This window comes from Dama dama, chromosome 1 (assembly GCF_033118175.1).
Source record: "Dama dama isolate Ldn47 chromosome 1, ASM3311817v1, whole genome shotgun sequence".
Classification (NCBI taxonomy): domain Eukaryota; kingdom Metazoa; phylum Chordata; class Mammalia; order Artiodactyla; family Cervidae; genus Dama; species Dama dama.
Genome location: NC_083681.1, coordinates 82,133,253 through 82,141,582, shown reverse-complemented (window position 1 = coordinate 82,141,582; position 8,330 = coordinate 82,133,253). Strand labels below are relative to the sequence as shown.

The window sequence follows — 8,330 nt, the reverse complement described above, 5'->3', positions numbered from 1 at the left end:
TTAGCAGCAGCCTGTTAATATTGGTTTCTATTTCCAGTTTTTTAAGAATTCATTTGAATCAGTTCTAATGAGATGGATGAAACTGGAGCCCATTATACAGAGTGAAGTAAGCCAGAAAGATAAAGAACATTACAGCATACTAACACATATATATGGAATTTAGAAAGATGGTAACGACAACCCTATATGCAAAACAGAAAAAGAGACACACAAGTAAGAACAGACTTTTGAACTCTGTGGGAGAAGGTGAGGGTGGGATGTTTCGAAAGAACAGCATGTATACTATCTATGGTGAAACAGATCACCAGCCCAGGTGGGATGCATGAGACAAGTGCTCGGGCCTGGTGCACTGGGAAGACCCAGAGGAATCGGGTGGAGAGGGAGGTGGGAGGGGGATCGGGATGGGGAATGTGTGTAACTCTATGGCTGATTCATATCAATGTATGACAAAACCCACTGAAATGTTGTGAAGTAATTAACCTCCAACTAATAAAAAAATAAAAAATAAAAATAAATAAATAAATAAATAAAAAGAAAAAAAAAAGTTGTGAGAATATTGGTTTCTTAGTTTGACCAATATGATAAAATAGGATGTTAAAAATAGGGGAAACTTGGTGAGAATTATGCAAGTCTTGTCTGTTTAGAATCATTCGAGTTAAATGAATAATTATTTATGGAGAAATTTTGCAAATTGTATCAGGTGGGAAACTTCTCATGTTCTCATAATTTGCCTTTTTGATTTACTAAATAAAATTCATTTCATGTGTTATTTTCCCCTTAAAAAATCGCTAATGAAAAATTAAGATGGTTTGATATGAATCATTTAATACTGTTGATTTCCAAAAAACTAATTTGTCCAAAAGTACAAATACTGAGTGAGAATACAGAGAAACAAGCTGTATCTCCTGAAATGCTCTCAAATTATTTTCTGAAGAATTCTCCAAAGAGTAGTGAACTATAACTATCAGTGATTCAGATACATTGACTTCTGGACACCAAACTGAATTCTTTAAACAAATGTTTATTGAACTATGAGTATGAATCAGATCATTATTCACGTATTGTGCACGAAGTTGTTCATGAAGAAGACAAAGTCACTCCTCTTGTGTAGTGTATGTTTTTGGGAGAAAGGTAAATGAATGAATAAAGAAGGAAGTAAGGTTCTTTCCTGGTGGTGCAGTGGCTAAAACTCCATGTTCCCATTGCAGGGGGCCTGGGTCCAAACTCTGTTCCGGGAACTATTAATAGATCCTACAGGCCATGGTGAAGATCTCGCAGGCCACAACTAAGACCTGGCAGAGTCAAATAATTAATTTTTAAAAGCCTTAAGAAATAAATAGGATTTGGGCAGTGAGCAGAGCAAAGAAAAATAAAGCAAGGGAAGTAAGAAGGGACAGTGTTCGCTGGGCCTGGGGTAACTAGGATATGGTAACACTGAAGCAAAGCTGGAGGCTGTGCAGGAGCCTTTGGTCATTAGAAACAGCGAGGACAGAGACCCTGGGGATGAAGCGCACTGAGGTTGTCCAGGAACAGCGGCGAACTAGGTGTGAAAGAAGTGGTGTGAGCGCCTCGAAGAGATAAGACACCACGTGGCTCATCTAAAACCAAAGTATTTATAAGTGAGTGGCTTTAGCCAGTTTATAGTATTTCCAGGGAGGAAAGTGGATGACATTATTATTAGTGCCTTTTTTTTCTCAAAATGTAAGAGACAATAGTCATGTATGGGACAACTGAAAAGTTCCATTTGTGTTGACTGATCACCTTTTCTTGCACTATGGGCTTCTTGCTTCTCAAGATTACCCTGTGATCTTACTCTTTCTACCAGATGACAAAAGACAGAGAGATTGATTTTTGTCAAATGTTATACATATGTGGCGCTGAATAAATTATGCCAATAAAATCATACATTTTTATTAAAAACCCAAGTCACAATTTTCTTCATTCTGGACTCTGGAAACAGTTTCTCAACTAGATAAGTAAAGTCAGACATGGACATATATTGGTTATTTTAAATTTTTATTTAAAAGCTAGCCATACCCCAACTCCTTTAACAAATTTCTCACTCCTGCGTGTATGTGCACTTACAAGATTCTCACATATGCTCCCATTAGAGGGTTTCTGTGTGCCGTGTTTTCATATATGCTAGCATTGCCACATGATAGAGACAATATCAACATGTGAATAAATCAAATGTAATTAACAAAATTCACTACAAGCAGGATTTCAATATTCTTAAAGTCCCCTCTGGCCATCCTCAATCAACTATCACATATTTGAACATAATTTTTTTTTTGTTTTTCTAGATGATAGATTTTCAAAGAAGGAATGGTGTTACCTCAGTGATTTGGGTGCAGTATGAGCCTTAAAATGTGAATTACTGCATGATGAAAGTCCGAGGGGAATGAAACTAAGTCATTTGGATCCTACAACTTTAAAAGGTGAAGCTTAGAAAATTTTGCCTTCTTAACCAACTTCTTGAAAGCATTTTTGACCTCCTTGTTCCTCAAACTATAGACCAAGGGGTTGAGCATGGGGATGACCATGGTATAAAACACAGATGCAATTTTGTCTGTGTCCATGGAATGACTGGAGCTGGGCTGGGAGTATGTAAAGATGCCTGTCCCATAGAAGATGGAGACTGTGGTGAGGTGAGACACGCAGGTGGATAAAGCCTTCCGATATCCCTCAGCTGAGTGCATCTTCAAGATGGTGGTAAATATGAACAAATAGGAAATCAAGATAACCAGGAGGGCAAACATGATACTGAAACTTGCCACCATGTGGAGAATCAGCTCACTGATATGTTTATCAGAGCAAGAGAGGGCCATGACTGCTGGGACATCGCAGAAAAAGTGGTGGACCACATTGGACCTACAGAAGTAGAGCCTGAAAATGTTTCCAGTGTGGATGGAGGCATTCAGGAAACCACAGAAGTAGGGGCCTATAGCCATGCAAGTACACATGCTTGCTGTCATGGTGGTGTTATAACGTAGGGGGTCGCATACTGCTACGAAGCGGTCATAGGCCATTGAAGCCAACAGGTAACTTTCCACAGTGGCAAATGCTGCAAAGAAGAACATCTGAGCAGCACATGCATTGTAGGAGATGACCTGGTCTCCTACAAGGAGCCCAGCCATCACCTTGGGAGTGGCAGCTGTGGAGTAGCAGAAGTCTGCCAGGGACAGATTTGTAAGGAAAAAGTACAAGTAAGGAAAAAGGGAGTGTGAAGCCGATAGTCCAAGAGGATCAGCAGGATCAGTCCCAGATCCCCAACCACACTGACAAGGTAAATGAGCATGAATATAATGAACAAGGGGACCTGCAGTTCTGGGGCACTGGTTAGTCCCAGCAGGATGAATTCAGGCACTTCTGTATTATTCTCCATGGATGCAGTTTCTGAATCACAGGAGGTCCTATGTCAAAGAAAAAGAAGGGAACACAGTGATAAACAAATGGGAGACTGAAAGTGAAATTAATTCAGTATTGTGGGCCCTTATGTGTATATATACACATATACAAATATTTCATTAAGGAATAATCTGAACTTCAAGATTCTCCACATCTGAAGTACAGACTAAGTAAAATTTAAGGCGCAAAGTATCTGTAGAGTTTCACACTGTTGAAGCTGAGGGATCTTCATGGATCATTTTCCAACTTTTAAATTTTGTAAGTTCGTGAACTGAAAAGTAGAAAATATTATGCCCTGACTAAGACAAACTGTCCTGAATAAATAAATCTGTTAATTCAGTTTTTCTCAGCCTAGTAAACACTTAGGTATAAATTGCTCAAATGCCCCAAACTGCTCTGGACACGTGACACGTATTTCCTTTTACTTCTCTCAACAACCCCATGAGATTGATTGTTATCCTCATTTAACTCAGGAAGCAGAAAGGCTGAGTATTGTATTTAAGTTTATAAAATTATGACTGCCAGAACAATGTTTGTACCCAGCTTCCGGCGTGGCTCAAACAATAAGGAATCTGCCTGCAATGTAGGAGATGTGGGTTTGATACCTTGGTGGGGAAGATCCCCTGGAGAAGAGAATGACTACCCACTCCAGTATTCTTGCTGGGAGGATCCCATGGACAGAGGAGCCTGCAGGGCTACAGTCCACGGGGCCACAAAGAGTAGGACACAACCGAGCGACTTTCCCTTTCAGTGATTCCACTGTATGTAAGGGATTACACTGCCAGTGTAAGTCCACTGTCTTAACTGAGTTTAAAATCAAGTTGAACTTAATTCGGTTTACAGTTACTCTATGTCTCCCGTGTTCTAACCCAGCCTGTGGAGTTTTACAGTGAAGTAACTGACAGACACAAGCCCACGTGGTGGGATAACTGGGGCGGGAGGGACTCTACAACCCGCAGAGACAGTTCAGCGAGGCGGGCGCAGCGTCCAGCAAGAAGCCTGGGTTCTGAGATGCGGTGCACACAGCCTGCCGTCCACTACCTGGGAATCACTGAGCCTGACCTAACTCCTCTGAACCCATCTTTTTCATTTACAAAGTGAAAACAGCCATGAGACTAAAAAAGTTAGTTGCTCAGTCATCCGACTCTTTGCAATCCATGGACTGTAACCCTCCAGGCTCCTCTGTCCATGGGATTCTCCAGGCCAGAATACTGGGGTCGGTGGCCATTCCCTTCTCCAGGAGATCTTCCCAAATTAGGGATCAAAACCAGGTCTCTTGCGTTGCAGGTGGATTCTTTACCATCTGAGCCACCGGGGAAGTTCCTGCTTAATGAGACTTAACAAGGTATTATTATGAGAATTAAAGGAGATAAAACATATTAAAAACAATGAGTAAAATGCTGGGTATTGAGTACAGTCTAATCAGATCAGATGTAATATTAGTATTACGGTGAATTGACCACCTCCATGACTGTTTGAGAAACGTGGGTAGTGAAGTGCAAGGTTCAAGCGTAGTCCTGTGGCCTCCCTCTCACCTTCGGTCCACTGACGTTTTCCTGTGACCTCCAGGGTCTCCCAGGCTGTCCCTCTAGCTGTGCAGAGTGGCTCTTCTGGTCATTCCATGCGAGTGATTCTCTTGCTCAGGTTCCTCCTTTAAAATCCACTTTTTGGCTTGGGTTGAAAGGGTCTCTTCTTTATTTTTATTTTGGCCAGCCCATGTGGCTTCTGGGATCTTAGTTCTCCAACCAGGGATTAACCCAGGCCCTAGGCAGTGACAGCCTGGAGTCCTAACCACTGGACTGCCAGGGAATTCCCAGAGCCTCTTTTTAGAAACTAATCCTTTCTCTTATTACTGTCTTCTCATAGTTGAACCACAGAGGTCAAGGGTTGAAAATTTCCTAGTTTGTTGGCAGACTTCAGCCTGCCTACAGGTCTGGTTTGGTGGTGAGCCCCATGTTTGAAATTTTTATATGAATATGTTCTTGTGTAGGAAGAGTGCCTTAAATATTTCTTACTTGAATTTAGTCCTTTAGCAGGCCATCTGTTATTCTTCTCTACCATTGTACTTCTAATTGTTAGATATATATTTTATTTATTCATGTGTTTATATGTATATATACAAATACATATCTCTTTTTGTTTAATCCTCAGTCATGTTGTAAGGTAGGTATTATTATTCCTATTTCACCATTAAGAAAACTGAGGATTTGAGAATTATATGAAGCTCTACAATTACATAGTTACTATGAGGAAAATTAAAGATTCAAAATTCAAACTCAGCTGTGATCAAATCAAAGGCCTTATTTTTTAGCCCCCTCTCTATTGGCCTTTATAAATATGCTAGTAATAATGATGAGGGTGAGGTTATTGGGGAAAGACTGCAATGGAATATTGATCTTGCTAATTCAATTATAACACTTCCGTGGTCTAAAGAAGAATCATTTTACTCTGTTCTGGTGTTTTAATGTTTTTTAAAAGGACAAGAAATAGTAAATAAAATGAAGTAAGACTTACAACAGCACTTACATTTTTTTTTACTAATTGTTTTAGGAAAGCAGTATGATGATATTCCATGTGTCACTAAATTTCCTATTGATGGAAGTTTTGACATTTAAACTCCAGTCTCAACTTACTGTTTTAGGGAAGAAAATTGTCAAAATATCTATTTCTGTACTCAAATAGTTCATAATAGTTAAAGTTGCCCCACAGATTTTTGCATGAATTACACTCACTAAAAATTTATATGAAACATAAAGTCTTACCTTACTGCTGGAAAAGACAATGAGTCCCAAATAGTGAGTCTAGAATCAGCCTTTAACTGTGGAATAATGCATGTATATGGCTAGAGATGGATGTTCTCTGTCAGGCACTGGTCCAAAGATTCTAAGACCTCTATGACAAGTAAAGATGGAGGAAAGAACCCAACATAGAGTTAGAAACCTGGGAGAAATTCCTGAACACTTCACTAATTCTTACTTTGCTCTTGGCAGAGTCACTTGTCTTCTGCTAATTTGAAAAAGAAATAATAAAATTACCTCTTCCGTATATTTCACAGTATTGGGCCTATGATTAGCAGCAATGCCTTGCTGAAGTGCTATCATTTTAAAGTCAATCAATATATATTTTTTAAATTATTTTTTTTTAATTGGAGGAGAAATGCTTTACAATGTTGTGTTCATTTCTGCCGTACATCAGCATGAACCAGCCGCAGGCATACATACGTCCCCTCCCTCTCAAACCTCCCTCCCGCCTCCTGCCTCCCACCGCTCTAGGGTTGTCAACCCCTCTAGGTTGACGCAGAGCAACCGGGATGTTTTCTCTGGCCATGACTGCAGCATCACAGCAAATCCTCAGGTTGGGGGTTCGGGGGGCAAACGCCTGCATATGTTTACAACTACTAACAATCAGAGGACTAGATGACAGCCAAGGGATCTCAGCTAAAATTATGTCATACTGAGTCATATTGGGATTTCAGAGACTAGCTCATGGGAATCAGGAAGGAGTTATAGATACACGGAGCTCTTTGGGGATACTGCCCATGAGGGCATCTATAGCTCTCATCTCTCTCTTAGGGAAGAAAGAATTGAATTACCTGTGTGATCTAGCTGGATATGTTGATGGTGCACACGTTATCATATTGCTTGTTATTTCTTCTTCCTTCTCCATTTTCTAATTAAAATATATGTGCGCTCAGCTGCTCAGTCATGTCCAACTCTTTGTGACTCCATTGAATGCAGCCCTACAGGCACTTCTGTCCATGGGATTTCCCAGGCAGGAATACTGGGGTGGGTTGCCATTCCCTTCTCCAGGGGATCTTCCCGACCCAGGGATTGAACCCATTCTCTTGTGTCTCCTGCACTGGCAGGCTAACTCTTTACCACTAGCAACAACAAACACTTAATAGCCATCATTTTTGTGGTGTGCTAAGTCACTTCAGTTATGCTCAACTCTTTGCCACCCCATTAACTGTAGCCTACCAGGCTTCTCTGTCTATGGGATTCTCCAGGCAAGAATACTGGAGTGGGTAGCCATTCCCTTTTCCAGGGGATCTTCCCAACCCAGGGGTCGAACCCAGGTTCCTCGCATTGCAAGCGAATTCTTTACTGTCTGAACCACCAGTGAAGCCAAAACTCATAACTTTTAGTGTATGATTCTAACTGGTCAAATTAGAATCTCATAGGTCAAATTAGAATTGGTCAACCTCACCCACATCTTGAGACCCTACATGTCACCACCCACATTTCCTAAACCAAGATGGAGACTCCCATTTTATCTTAATGAGAACACACATAGTAAATCACTGGGATTGTGGTGAACAACCATTTGTGCTTTTTAAAAAATGTATTCTTTCATTTAATTATTATAATAATCCAATTTTAGATGTCTTATTAAACTTTTCATTTTGTATATAGAGAAAGAAAGGCTCTAAGAAGTTACTTTATGAATAGTAAATGGTGGAGCTGCTTTTTAAATATATATGTACCTTTTCCAGAGTCCAAGCTCTGCCTTTGATTCAAAGCTTCACTCTGTCACTTGTAAAGGTCCACAAAACACTTAACCTTTTGTATGACTGTTAAGAGGATCAAGTAGTTTTTAACATCAACCCCATGGACTGTAGCCCTCCAGGCTCCTCTGTCCACAGGATTCTTCAGGCAAGAATACTGGAGTAGGTTGCCATTTCTATCTCCAGGGGATCTTCCTGACCTAGGGGTTGAACTCAGGTGTCCTGCATTATAGGCAGATTCTTTTCCATCTAGGCACTAGGGAAGCCCAACCTATTAAATATAAATGTGTACTGAGAATGAGCACTATGTAACTGTTAACAGTAAGCATTAACAGATTCAAGTTATCAGACTTGGGAGATGTGTTTATGATAAATATGTGATCTTAGACAAATTATAACCTCTTTCTGCACCTTAGTT

The 8,330-nt window shown here is 40.3% G+C and overlaps 1 pseudogene; it reads right to left on the bottom strand.

Moving 5' to 3' along the window:
• Positions 1–2,423: 2,423 nt before the first annotated feature.
• LOC133040262 (olfactory receptor 5B2-like) lies at positions 2,424–3,385 on the bottom strand (annotated as a pseudogene).
• Between the last annotated feature and the right edge of the window lie 4,945 nt (positions 3,386–8,330).